This window comes from Hirsutella rhossiliensis, assembly GCF_020360975.1.
Source record: "Hirsutella rhossiliensis strain HR02 chromosome Unknown scaffold00006, whole genome shotgun sequence".
NCBI lineage: Eukaryota > Fungi > Ascomycota > Sordariomycetes > Hypocreales > Ophiocordycipitaceae > Hirsutella > Hirsutella rhossiliensis.
The window spans coordinates 254,335-268,578 of record NW_025408672.1 but is presented as its reverse complement, the minus strand read 5'-3'; positions in this window follow the sequence as shown (position 1 = coordinate 268,578).

Genomic DNA, 14,244 nt, shown 5'->3' with positions numbered 1-14,244 from the left:
GCTTTCTAGTATATTCTATAGTGCTTAAAAAGCTCTATCTATAGTATATCTTCCTAACTTAGTAGGTGGTCTAATTATAGCGTAATGGTTAACGTAAGACTATGGGTTCTAGTATAAGTAGTGGATTTAACTAGAATGTTCTATGCCCTACCTATTCTTATATCGCGGATATCTTCGGAACCGCTAGGCTAAAATAGGCAATAGGGTATCCGTTCTGCTCGCAATTAACTTATGCGTTTTATATATATTTCTGCTTATAAGGAGAGGCTTATCCTAACCCGCTTTTCCTAGAGGAAGGTATAGATGTCTAGTAGAGGTCTTTGTCTTTTAAGGGTTATTCCCTTAGACTGTATTATAGAGCCTCTTTTTACTAGCTTATTCTATAAAGCCTCCCTATGCCTATTATTTCTTTATAATAGTAAAATAGGAATATAAGGGTATATTCTTATAAAGCCCCTACCGAAGTAGAAGCTAGCTGTCTTTTTATAGTAAATTAGGCTAGAAGACGTTCGAGAGAAGCTATCCTTAGAGGCCCGCCTTAAGAGTCTACGAGAGGAGCTAATAGCCCGTACGAGAAGGTAACGTCTATAGTTAAAGAAAAGGAAGAGGTTTTTCCTTTAGAGGGCCCCCTATTTAATTAGGTTTTTCCCTTTTAACAAGGCCCCCTTTCTTATAGGACTTTCCCCTCTTTAAGCCCCTATTCCTTAAGTAGGTCTAAAAGAGCCTAGGGACCCGAAAGGGCCCCTGCTTTCCTCGAGTAAAAGGAGAAGTATAGAGCTAAGAACCTCCTCTATACGCTTACTAGCCCGAAGCCGTATTAGCTATGCCCTTAAGGGGCAGGCTATAACTAAGGGGGTATATCGCGAAGCGTAGCTTAATTTCATAGTTCTTAGAGATATCCCTTAGTAAGAGGGACTAAGGAAGCTAAAAATACCCGGTATAGAAGAAGGAAGAAGGAGCTAAAAAGAGGTATAGAAAGGAGGGTAAGGGTATAAGGGGAAGTAGAAGTAGCGATAGCTTCTTATAGAGGTAGCGAGCAACGGCTAGAAAAGAGGGGAAAAACTAGTAAAAAGCTCGGTAGTCGAAAGGATATTAGTAGCTCCTTTAAGTAGGATCTTCTTTATTAATCAAGGTGCTAGATAGGTATAAAAGGGGGCGTTAGATAGAGGAAAGAAGGATAATTAAGGTAATAGAATAATTACTACCCTACTATATTTACTGCTCCTATAAGAATTAAATCTCTCTGCCCTACCTATCCGACCCCTTACTTTTAACTTTACCTTTATATATTTTATATACTTCTTATATCTCTCTTTACGAGAATACTAAGGCAGCTACTACTTAAGATTTTTATACCTAAAGTAGGAATCTAACGTTTATAGAGCTAGGCTTACCTAAACCGCTCTAAGAGATATAGATATTCTTAATAGCCTATAGTAAGGGGTAGGGCAAAACTATAGTAGTAGGATCGTCTACCTTATTTAGAAAAATAACGATATATCCTTTTATATACTTATAATAGCTAATTTTTAAATAGATCTTATTATTAACTATAAACTTAGTAATATAGCTAAAAGGTATATATAAGATAATAAGTCTCTCTTTAATAAAATAAAGATTATTAAGCTTATTAGGATATTAATATTTATAACTAATATATTATAGTTTAACTAAAGATTATATTTCTTTAATTTTCTAATTATTAATAGTATTTATTTATATATACTATAAATATAATATTAAAAAATTTAATGTTTTATATATATATCTCTTTATTAAGTAGTTAGTTATATTCTTAGGCTTAATATAAATAGTTTTAGCTTAGGGTATAAATAGTTATATATACTTAAAAATATCTTAAGAAAATACTCTTTAAATATAAGAAGCGCTACTAAAGCGGCTTAATCTAGAGGTTTATACCGCTATTTTAAGTAGCTTTAGTAACGAGGTATACTAGCTAGAAGCGGGGCCTTACTAGGTACTATCTACCTCTAAGCGCTATATACTACGCCGGCCTATAATCCCCTCGCTAAGGAGCTACTAATCCTAGCTTACTCCCTTAGCCTACCTCGTCTAAGGAGTCTAACTATAGCCGCTTAAGTAGAATACCGCGTTGCTAGCTAGCTAGTATAGCTATTATCTACTATAAATAGCGGATACGCCCTTATTTAAATACTTAATACTAGTAGTTATACCTTCCCGCTAAACCTACTTATAATTATATCGACCGCGATCGCCCGATACCCCCTTATATATACTCCCTTAGAGTATTACCTTAACTTCTTTTAGCGTTTTACCGCTAAAGAGCGCGAGAGAGTTATAAAGCTAGCGCTATTATTAGTAAAGGAGCATACTAAAAACCGAAAGCAGCTACGCGTTATTTATTTTATTAAGCTAAAGTACTTAGTTAAAATAAAGATTAATATTACTAGTATCTTTAGAAAATAGTTATAGTATATCGTACTATCCCTATTAGGTATTTAGACTAAGGGCTAAACTTAACGATATAGGTACTATACTAATAATCGGATTAGTAACTAAAAAGCGATAATCTAAAACCTAGCTTATAAAACTATAATAGACTTCTTCCTTTTTATCTATAGAAATTATAAGGTTAAGTTATAAGGTATATTAAAAGAGTATATATATTAGTTCTAGCAGCTCTATATAACTATTACTAGACGATATATAGACCGGAATAATAGTAAAGAGGTCTATAAGGTATACCTAACGTACTACCCTATATTATATTTAATTCCTAAGTCTACTAACGTGCTATTAGTATTATTATAACGTCCTAGTTCCTTAGTTTAGCCTTTAAGCGCCTAACGTTAATAGTAAGCTAGTCCTAAATATAAATAGTCTCTAGGTTATCTTAACCTTTAATATAGCGTATAACGCTAGTACCTTTGCCCTCGAGCGCTATTATATTTAGCTAGCGGGCTACTATTAGATTCTATACTATACTAAGGCACGGCTTACTAAGTTAGTAGATAGTTAAAGGAAGAATCTAAAGGATAGTTTTATTAAGGAGCTCTTTAGCTCGAAAGTCGTTTAGTTAACTAACGGCGAGAAAGAGTTAAACGGGGCGATAAATAAAGTATCTTATTAGCTAGCTAAGCTACTTATATAGGAAACGACTAAGCGTGGTCGTCTTAAAGCTCTCTACTATAAGGATATCTTTATAATAATCGTCCGTTACCCTACTACTAGGAATTCCGTCTTAGTTATAGCTATTAAGTTTATTAACTATAAGGGAGTAGATAATAGGCCTAAACTATACGCCTTAGGCCGCTCTAGTCGATTAGCCTTATAGTATATACTAATTATTATAAGTTAAAACTATCTTTTTCTTTACCCTTACTAGGAAGCTAATATTCTACCTTATTATAGTTCTTATTGCCTTAGCGCTATATACCTATACGTTTAATAAGTAAAGGTTAATAAATATATCCTATATATTTAAGACGAAGGTCTAAGGCCCGATATAATCTATATCGATCTAGTAGAAAGAGTTAATACTTAAGGTACTAGTTTTCCGGCGGGTTTATAGTACTACCTATTACGCTAATAAAGTAATATTATACTTAAAGCTAAATTATAATATAGGTCGGTAGAGCTTTGATTTAATATATAAGAAGCCTTAGACGCTAAGATTCGCTTAGAGAGGCGCTATAAACGCTATTAATAGTATATTAAGCCCCGCCTTATAGACTAGCTAGCAAAGAAGGTCTTTTAAAACGGGCGGTAATACTAACTAGTTTAGCTCTCTAAGCGATATACTAAATATAGTCTATAACTAAATAATACGCTATAACCTTAGGTTTACTACTTTCTATAGCGTATATCTAAATAAGATTACCTAGTTCGATATCTAGAATGCTTTCTTAGAGGAAGAGAAGTAAAATAAACTATTCTAGATATTTATATACGTTAGCCTTACCCGCGACCCTTAGGCTGTTAAGGATATAGTACCGGACGAGGTATAGGCTAATACGCTACCGGACTTAAAGATAGTAGTATTAAAAGAGAAGTAAGCGACTCTTAAGTAAGGATAGTATTAAATTAATAGCTATAAAGATAAGAAGGATATCCGAAAACTTATAAATAAGATTAAGACTAAGCGGGTAGAGCGTAAGAAGAGGATCGTAAAAGGATATTACGAGTATTACTTTTACTATTATCCGACCTAGGACGTCGAGGTATAAGCTTAAGGAGAGGTAAAAGAGGAATATAAGGAGCTAGCTATCGATCTCGTTATACTTAAGCGCGCTAAACTAGCTAAGATTTTCTAGTATTAGCTTAAGAGCTAGACTAAAAAGGAGATCTCTTAGTATAGAATTAAGGCTATCGACCTTATAGTAGCTCTATATAATAAGAAAGAGATAGGAAAGAATAGCCGGACCTAGCTAAGAGCCTAAGTCGGGCAGTCTATTAAGTAAGAGTTACCCGAGCTATACGCTAGTTCTAAGCTAGAGCCTAGACCCGATCCCTTCCCGCTTCCTATAAAAGCGACTTAGTATCTAAACTATATTAGCGATAAGTAATTACCTCTTAAAGAGCGGACGTTTTAATAGTATTATTTAACTATAAGGAATAACTACTTTAATAACTAGTACTTAGTAGAACGGGAACGTACTAAGTAGCGTAGTAAGATAATTAGATATAACTATCCTAAATATAAAAAAGAGACTTTTAAGTATTTAGATTATTTTTAGAACTATATCTAGTTAGTCTATAAGGTCCTACTTAGATTATCGGAGTAGGTTAAGTATAAATAATAATAAGAAACTAAGCGCTATTAAATAATATATAAGAGAAAGTAGTAGATAGAATAGTTATAGCCTAATTCTTACCTCGATTTAAAAGGACTTTTAAGAAAGATAGTTTAAGTTACCCTTAAATTAATAAGGGAGCTTATTAACCGTTATACCTTTAATAATATATAATCTTATCTCGCGTTTTATCTTTATTCTACCTTAAGCGCTATATATTAGTGCTATATACTAGGTCTACTTTATATATACCCCGTTTTTAATTTTCTAAGCTTCTTATTTAAGGCGTATTAGCTATAGTAAGGGATTCATTATACGTCTTAGTCGTTATAATAAGGTTATAGCTAGGGGGGTTAGTCCCTTTTATTAAAAGGAAATAAGAGATACTATATATATAACGGTTATAGAGAGTTTATTAGCCTTAACTACTACCTAAGTTAAGGGGATAAAGGTCCTAGTTATATATATAAGAACGGTGCCTATATAGGCTAAGATACCTCCTTAATTATAGCGGAATATCGTTTAATGCCCTTAACTAAGATTTAGTTTTAACCGATATATCTATTATAATAAGTAAAAGTAATACGAATATTATTAATATATATATATATATATATATTTTACCTAGAGGATTTCTCTTATAAGGCCTAGATATAAAAGCTACTAATATTTTAATATATTAATACGTAATACCTTAACCCCTATAGGTTAGTATATACTATACTAACCTCGCCGCTACTCGCTCTATAATAGGCCTACTTAAAAGCTAATTTCTCTAAGTATTTAGCGTCTTACCTTTAGTAGCTAAAGCGCGGTCTATTAAAATCTAAAGTTAAATACCTATATATTAGTATTATTAAAGGTTAGTACTATAATCGATCCTAAGTAGATTCTTACTTCTACTACTTAGCTTAAAAGGGTAGATACTACCTATGTTTTATCCCTATAGTTCCGCGCTTAATAGTTCTAGCTATATAATTTATATAATCTATTATAGGGTATATACTTTAGTACTATCTCCTTATATTCTCTATAGTAATATTCTACTTTTATATATCTACTATATCTTTATAGCTTCTTATATAAAAACGCTTTATATCCTATCTCTTAATAGTTAAAGTACTAAATCGGTCTTATATAGCGTTTAAAAATATTAGTATAAGCGGACTCTCTTATAGTATTAAACTATACGCCGTTTAAAAGTCTTTATATATTACTCTCTTTAGTAATATAAATTACTATTTACCTATATACTTTAGCTTTCTCTCTATTACTAAGCTAAGTAATCTTAGTAATTATAACGTAATTCTTAGCTCTAAGCGCCTTAGCTACGCTTAGTAAAACGTTGCCTTTAGTATTTAATACTATAGTACGCTTAGTATTATCGACTTTAATAAGGTAAAGCTAATCTCTTAGTACCCTAGCTCTTAAAGTTACTATCTTTTACGCTACTTTCTTAACTTACTTTAACTTAGTTTAGTTTCTATATAAAATTTAATCTAGTTAGGGTTTTAAGCGTTTATTACGACCGCTATATATTTCTAAGTCTCCTACCTCTAACTCTTTCCTATATCGCTCTCTATAGCCTTTTAGATATTACTAATCTATGTTTAGTACTTATTTGCTTTTTTAACTTATAATATATCTACTATATAATAAAGACTATCGCTAACGGCTATTTATACTAATTTAGCTATTAGTATAGTGCCTTAGTTTATTATTTAGATTATCGGCGATAACCCTATAGCGCTTATATATAGTATCTATAGACTACTTTATAAAGAAGTTATAGGCGTAGCTAGGGTCTTTAACTATACTTAGATATAACGAAGCTTATCTTTTATCTTATTCCCTTATTAACCTATTTCTTAGATTATCTACTATTACTTAGATATAATCTTATTTTTTATATCTATCGCTTAGCTAAGCTTTTATATTTCTTAATATAACTTACTTAAAAGTTTAAGAACTTTCTAAAGTATAGCTTAGCCTTTATTTAGGCTACTACTACTACTAGTAACTTTACGCCGCTTAGTTATATTACTAATAGTAATATCGTTTAAGGTAATACGCGTTATAAGCTTAGTTATACGTATTATCTTCTTAGCTAAATCGTCGGGCTATTATATAGCTTCTTAAATTTTAGTGCTTAGCCTTACGATATATATCGATCTTTTTATAGGTATTAATATAAGCGACGCGCTTCGCCCTATTATAATTATAGCCTTAGCCGGCGTCTCTATAATAAGGCCCTTTAATACTTAGCTAGCGTTTACTTTAAGCTTCTTATTAAGTTCGTCTAACTTAATCTTATAGTAGTAGTTATAAATAATCGTTGCCTTACCTTAAGGAACGTTAGTAACGATAAGGTTCTTTTAGTTCCTTCTTAAGGGGAAAGGAAAAAAAACGCTGCTATTAATTTTCCCTTACTAAATACCTTAAGGAACGAAAGGCTCTTTTAAACGTAAAAGAAAACCTAAAAACTTTAAAACTTATTTACCCTTAAAAACCTTATCTTTTAATTAGCATAAGATTTCCTTCTTTTATCTTAGCCCCTCTTTATAAGCTTCCTTTTTTTATTAGTTATTTAGTTATATTAATTTAATATATTAGCTAAGGTTTAAACTACGACCTCTCTTATATCCCTACTTAATATAAGCACAATACTATCGAGCGTCTAGTATTACTATAGCTATATATATATACTTATAGAGCTTAAAGAGTCGACGTCTAGCTATCTTAAGGCCTTATAAATAGTCTTATTACTTAGCTTACTTAGTACTTTAAGGAATAAAAGGCTCTTTTAAACGCGAAAAAAACCTAAAAACTTTAAAACTTATTTACCCTTAAAAACCTTAGCTTTTAATTAGCCTAAGATTTCCTTCTTTTATCTTAGCCCCTCCTTATAAGCTTCCTTCTTTTATTAGTTATTTAGTTATATTACTTTAGTATATTAGCTAAGGTCTAAACCGCGACCTCTCTTATATCCTTACTTAATATAAGTATAATACTATCGAGCGTCCGGTATTACTATAGCTATATATATATACCTATAGAGCTTAAAGAGTCGATATCTAGCTATCTTAAGGCCTTATAAATAGTCTTATTACTTAGCTTACCTAGTCTCGCTTTTATTATTATTATTATTATTACTTATATATAGCCTCTAGGGCTATAGTAAGGCTAGTAAGGGCCTAGGCCCCTATTAGTAGTCCTAGCTAGCTATAGAGCCCGGGGGCTTATAACTAATTAGGGAAAGGGTAGCTATAAAGGCAATAATAAAGGAAAGGTTAGTTTAGTTCCTCTCGCGCGGTAATTTTCCCCCCTAAGGGCCCTAGGGCCCCTAGGTTACTCTTTTTCGAGCTACTTAGCTATCCCTATCTCTATTTTAGCTAAGAAGGTTAAAAGGGCTTCCCTTCCTTCCTTAGAGCTATAGAGAATAGGTAGGCTAAGGGCCCCCTTCCGTTTCTTAGAGGTTTAGTAAAGGACCTCTCTTTCCCTTTAATAGTTTAAGCACCTTAGGATAAGGTGCCTAGCTATATACCTTCCTTAGCTATAGCGGTAGTCGTCTTAGTCTACCTTATTAGTCCTTTTTAAGAAGGAAAATAAGAAGCTAGCCTTAAAAAGGAGCTAGTAAAAGGCCGAGAAGGTCGGCCTAGGCCTCCCTATAAGGTCCTTTTCTAGGCTAAGGGCTAGGCGGGGGGTCTTTTAAATAAACGTATAGTACTTACCTAGGCCCTTAGCCCTAGGGCCTTTAGCCGCCTTAGTAGCCTAGAGTCCCTTCTAATAGTCCTTAGTAGCTTACTAGACCTTTCTTTATAAGTAGCTAATAGAAACTAAGGGGGTCCCTTAGGTAGGGGCCCCTAAGCCTCTTTTAGCTAGCTAGTTAGTTAGCTAGTTACTAAAGATCCCTAGGTAGCTAGGGCACTAGTATAGCTATATATTATAAAAGGCTTTTAAGCTAGATAGGAGCCTTTTAATATATATAGCTAGGTCCGAGAAACCTATAACCTTCTTTATAGCGGCTTAGCTATTTATAAAGATATAGGTATCTATAAAGGGGTTAAGAGGGCTAAGCTTTAAGGGCCGAGGCCTCTTAGCTAGGTCCTCTAAGACCCTTAGTATCGCGAATAGCTTTATATTAGCTACTTTAATTAAGGGCCCTAAGTTCTTATAGTACGCCTTAATAGGCCTATTTTCTAAGCCTATTTTATAGAAGGAGTAAGCGTTAGTCTTTATAAGGGACCCCTTAAGGCACCCTTTAAAGCTATCGGTATAAAAGGCTAGGGGCTATAACCTAAAGTCTTCTAGGCTAGTAGGCTAGCTAAGAGGCGTTAGTATTACTTCTTAGCTAAGGGCTTAGGGGCCTCTATTATTATAATAAAGGCCTTAAGCTCTAGGGCCTATAAGGGCTCTTAGCTAGCTTTCCTTTTATTTAAGTTATAATTAGGTCTTATAAGGGCTACTAGGCCTTTAAGGAGGTAGAATAGCTATATATATAGCCTAATATAGCTTAAGGCCCTTAGGTCGAAGCTTAAGTTAGTAAGGTTATCTTATATAGCTAGGTCGTAAGCCTGCCTTATAGGGTAACTAAGTAAGAAGTATAGGGTTTAAAAGGCGTAAGAGAGGTATGCCCTTTTAAATCGTACCTTTAGTAGCGGTAGGGCCGCTTTAGCTTTTAAAGCCCTAATAAGGGATCCTTTAAAGGCCCTTAAGACCTTTAAAAGAGCCTAGTTTTATAGCCTTTAAAAAGGCTTTATAAGGCTCTTAGGGGTCTTAGGCCCCTTATACTAAAGTTAGGCCCTATAGTCTACTATAAAGGTTACGTAGGCTTAGTAGAGCTATTTAAAGGCTTTAAATAGTAGGCCTTTTTATATAAAGGTTAAGCGGGATAGTCCTTTAAAAGTAGCTTATATAGATACTACCTTCTTCTTAATATATTATTTAAATAGGAGCCTAGAATTAAAGAAGACCCTTAGCTACTATACTAAGAGCTTTACCTTAAAAAATAAGCCTCTTACTATTATACCCTTTAAAATAAGCTACTATTGCTTACTAAAGTAAATAAGTTCTATCTTTAAGGGGTTAAAGTAGACCCCTTAGTCTTTAGCTTATTTAAATAGGTTAGTAGCTATTACTTCTAGCTACTAAACGTTCTTCTTAGCTAAGGTCGATATTATAGAGATACTAAAGTTATCTATATAAGATAGCTAGTATCCCTTAGCCGCTAGTATCCCCCTTATATATAAGAGGAATAAAATAGGGCTAATAGGGGACCCTTAAAGCACCCTTATTACTAGGTCTATAAAGGGCTAGACTTACCCTTTAAAGGCTAGCTAGATCTTCCTTTTAGTAAGGAAGTAGTTTACTTAGCTTATAACGGCCTTAAGGAGGTTTAATTTCCTTAGGACCCTTATAAGCTATTCCTTTAATATAAAATCGAAGGCGCCCTTTATATCTAATAAGAGGGTACTAGTAATAGCCTTCTTATTAAACTCCTACTTCTTTTAGATATAGTATAGAAGGAGGAAGGCTATATCTATAGCTAACCGCTATTTTCGTCCCTCTAGCTACGTAGGGTTTAGAAGCCTAGCTATATTAGCTAAATAGCTTAGCTAGGTAGCGTATAGCTTTTTAAGGACCTTTCCTAAGTAGTTAAGTAAACCTATAACCCTATAGGCCTTAGGGATAGTATAGTCTAGCTTATTTTACTTAGGAAGTATAATTCCTATAGCTTCCTTTTATACCTTAAGGTAATATCCTTAGTTAAATAGAGCTTTATAGGCCCTATTAAAGACTATAAGGATAGCCTTATATACGTATTAAATAGGGAGGAAGCTAAGGGAGTCTAGGCTAAGGGCTTTCTTATTAAAAGATATTACGACCACGGCTACTAGGCCGCTAACGGTCGACCGCGTTAAGCACGTAACACGGTCTAACGGATAAATAGTCGGCACGACCATCTAATAGATATAGGATCGATGGGATCGCAGAGATCTAAGTGATCTAGGATTAATAGGATCACTACGCTCTATGCGATCTAACGTTAAGGATCATAGCTAGGCCTATAATCTAAGGACAGTCTCTACGGGTATATATAGCCACCTACTTTCACTCCTTTAGATAGATAGCTCTCTAGCTTTTAACATAGATCTTTATTACGATTCTATCTCTAATTCTAATTACCTAGTTATAGTCTACGGTCTACGACCTCCGACTTATTACTAACGTAATATATATATTATTGCTTAGACTACGCCCTATTATATATGCTAATATAAACCCCCCGATAGGTTTATCCCTTAGGAATAACACCGGCCGTTATACGTTAAAAGCTCTTATTTAGTGCAATACCGCGTTACTCTAAGCAATATCGCAACTATTAACATGCCTGCATAGCAAGCTAGATTAACTAACTCTAGAGCTACTATATCGCCTTAGGATATAATACGCGAGATTATTACCCTTCGATATAAGGTATAGTTACTTAGGAATAGAGGAGGCAACGGATAAGTTAGGGACCTCGGAGAAGCAGTTAAACTAAAATAGCTAGGACTATTCGACGGTACTTATAGCACGCTTTAAGACTTTCTTACCTAACTTAAGGCCTACCACCGGTTTTACCCTACTAAACTCTCGGACCTAGTCGAAAAGGTACTCTACGTAGGAAATTATTTATCTAGAACGGCACTCGCTTAGTTTAGACCTATTATAAGGGACTTTCTCGATAACTAACTAGCACAACGAGACAACGAGATAGACGAAGTCTTCGCTAGTTTCTAAGGATTCGAAGAAGCTATTACGAAGGTATTCGGAATAACCGACGAGGAACGAGAAGACGAATAAAAACTTCGAGAACTCCGACAAAGGATCTTAGTATCGGATTATACTACGAAGTTCCGTTAAGTTACTTTAAAGCTTAATTAGGACGACGAACCTCTTATATTACGATTCTACGATAGGCTTAAAGAAGAAGTTAAGGACGAGCTCTATAAGGAAAATCGACCTAATAACCTCTTAGACTATATTGCTATAGTAGTACGAATCGACGATAGATAGTATACGCGACGCTAAGAAAAGAAATAAGGAAGAGGAAACTAGAACCCTTCCTATAGGAATAACTTTAACCGACGCGCTAACTATAAAAAGAAGCGCGAAACTCCTATTGCCTACGCCTATATAACTAACCTAGGTAGGATAGATCTAGATATAATATAGAAAAGCAAAGGAAAGTATTTTAACTACGGGAAACCTAGACATTACTCTAAAGAATATAGACAACCTCGCAAGGAGAAGAAAACCTACTAGGCACTAGCCCTAGAAGGTAAGAAACACCTAAACGCTACTAATAGATAGGAACTAAAGCATAAACTCCTTAGTTAGACTATATACTACGACGACGAATATATAGTATACTTAAGCGATAAGAACGGTACTAGATAGTTCCTAAAGCTACTAAAGAAGACCCTTATAATAATATAACGAAGGGATCCTAAAATATAGAAATAAGTTAAATTCGCAGAACTAGAACACCCCTATCCTAAAGGAGTCTCCTAAGACTAGATTAAGAAGAACGGCAAACGATTCTAGGAAGATATACGAAACAAAAATCGATAACAACGACGGGCAGTCTATAAACAATATAATAAAGAAGATATAGACGTAGCCCTTATACTTACGAAACTCGGACAATAACCTAAGGAGGAATAACGAAGTATTAACGATATAAGCTCTAAAGAATAAGAAATACCTAGAGAAACGGAAGATAAGAACGAACTTATACTACTACCCTCGCTACTAAGGGAGAATACTACGATTAAAGAACACGCTCTATACTTCGAAGAATTCGAAGAAATACTTAAAATTAGAACCTAATAAACGCCTTAAATTCTTACGGAAAACTAATAAGCTATATTAATTCGATATTAACCGGCACTACGCGGAGGAGACTACGCTATAGCTATCGCCGTAGTCGATACCTTTATAGCTCTATAACGAGAATAGCAACTACGAGGAGAATTTAGAGACGATCTATAAACACTACTTACTTATAAATACAATAAGTATATTTTATAGATATTATACGTCTACCTAGATTATATAACACACTTCTAGATAAAGGCACGATACGACGCCTTCCCGGTTAGGTTCGAGGGATAAGTACTTTCGAAACCCTACCTAAGCATAGAACTAAACTACTAGAAAATCGATTAACGCTACCCGAACGACTAAGTTATATTATTAGAACCCGATTACGGCACGCTACTCGAATGCCGCGATAATTACGGTTTATTAACGAGATATCTTTCAGAGATATATAAAATCCATAAACACGCTAAAATAGAAGAATAGTATAACGCTACTTGCTCTAAGATATCCGAACCCTTAATCTTCTAAAGACTTACGCAACGAGTTAAATACGACGAAGAAGATTATAACGAATATATATACCCGAACTATAGAGTTTATAAACACGAAAAAGCACGAGTATAGTATAAACGATATAACGGTGCACTAAAAGATTATTAGCAATACGTATAAAGGCTATAGGCCGTATTCGACTAAGGGAGAATCGATATAAAAATACTATATACGAAATAGAAAGACGTAGAACGAAAACTTAACCTTTAGTATAAAAACGAATAGAATTGCGAAGTATAGTACGCAATTAACTACGAAGTAGCTTAATATAAACGATATAGCGTTAAGAAATAAGAAATCTTCGATTAGCTATAAGAAATCAGTCTCTTAAGCCCCGATACGATACTACGCGACGAAAATATAAAGAAACGATATTAATAATAAATTAAAAAAGAATACCTAAATAAAACGAATAAGGACTAGGCAAAAAACAAGGTACGCTATCTATAAAAGGGCTATAGACTAGCACGACACGATAAGATCTAAGGACCCTATATATAGCAACGGCAAGCTATAGCGACTAAATAGTATTAGATATTAAAATCGCGGGACATTACGCACGTATACTTTTAGACTACGGCGCGATAGGTAATTACGTTTTACCTAGAGTCGTTAATCGTTACCGACTTATATAGAGATATAAGATAGATCTATATAAACTTATAAATATCGAAGGAGAGGCCTTTAACTATAATAACGGAATTATTAATATAGAGATTAATTACCTCGATATTAATATCTAGGGCCACGACGAATAAGTTAACTTTAATATTATAGATATTAAAGAACACGACCTTATATTAGGGCTCCTATAGCTATAGGAGAGCAACCTACTAATTAACTAGAAAACTAGCTAGTTACGTTAGAACGAAGACGTAAGTTTCTAGGACTAGTAGATTTAGGAGAAAGCAAAATTTTACGATAATTTAGCTACTAAATAGGATAAAAGGGATAACCGTTTAAGTAAATTATTACGGGCTTTAGCGATACGAACGAAAACAGCAACCGAACTAGCGGACACAATAAAATCGACTAATAAGACCTACGT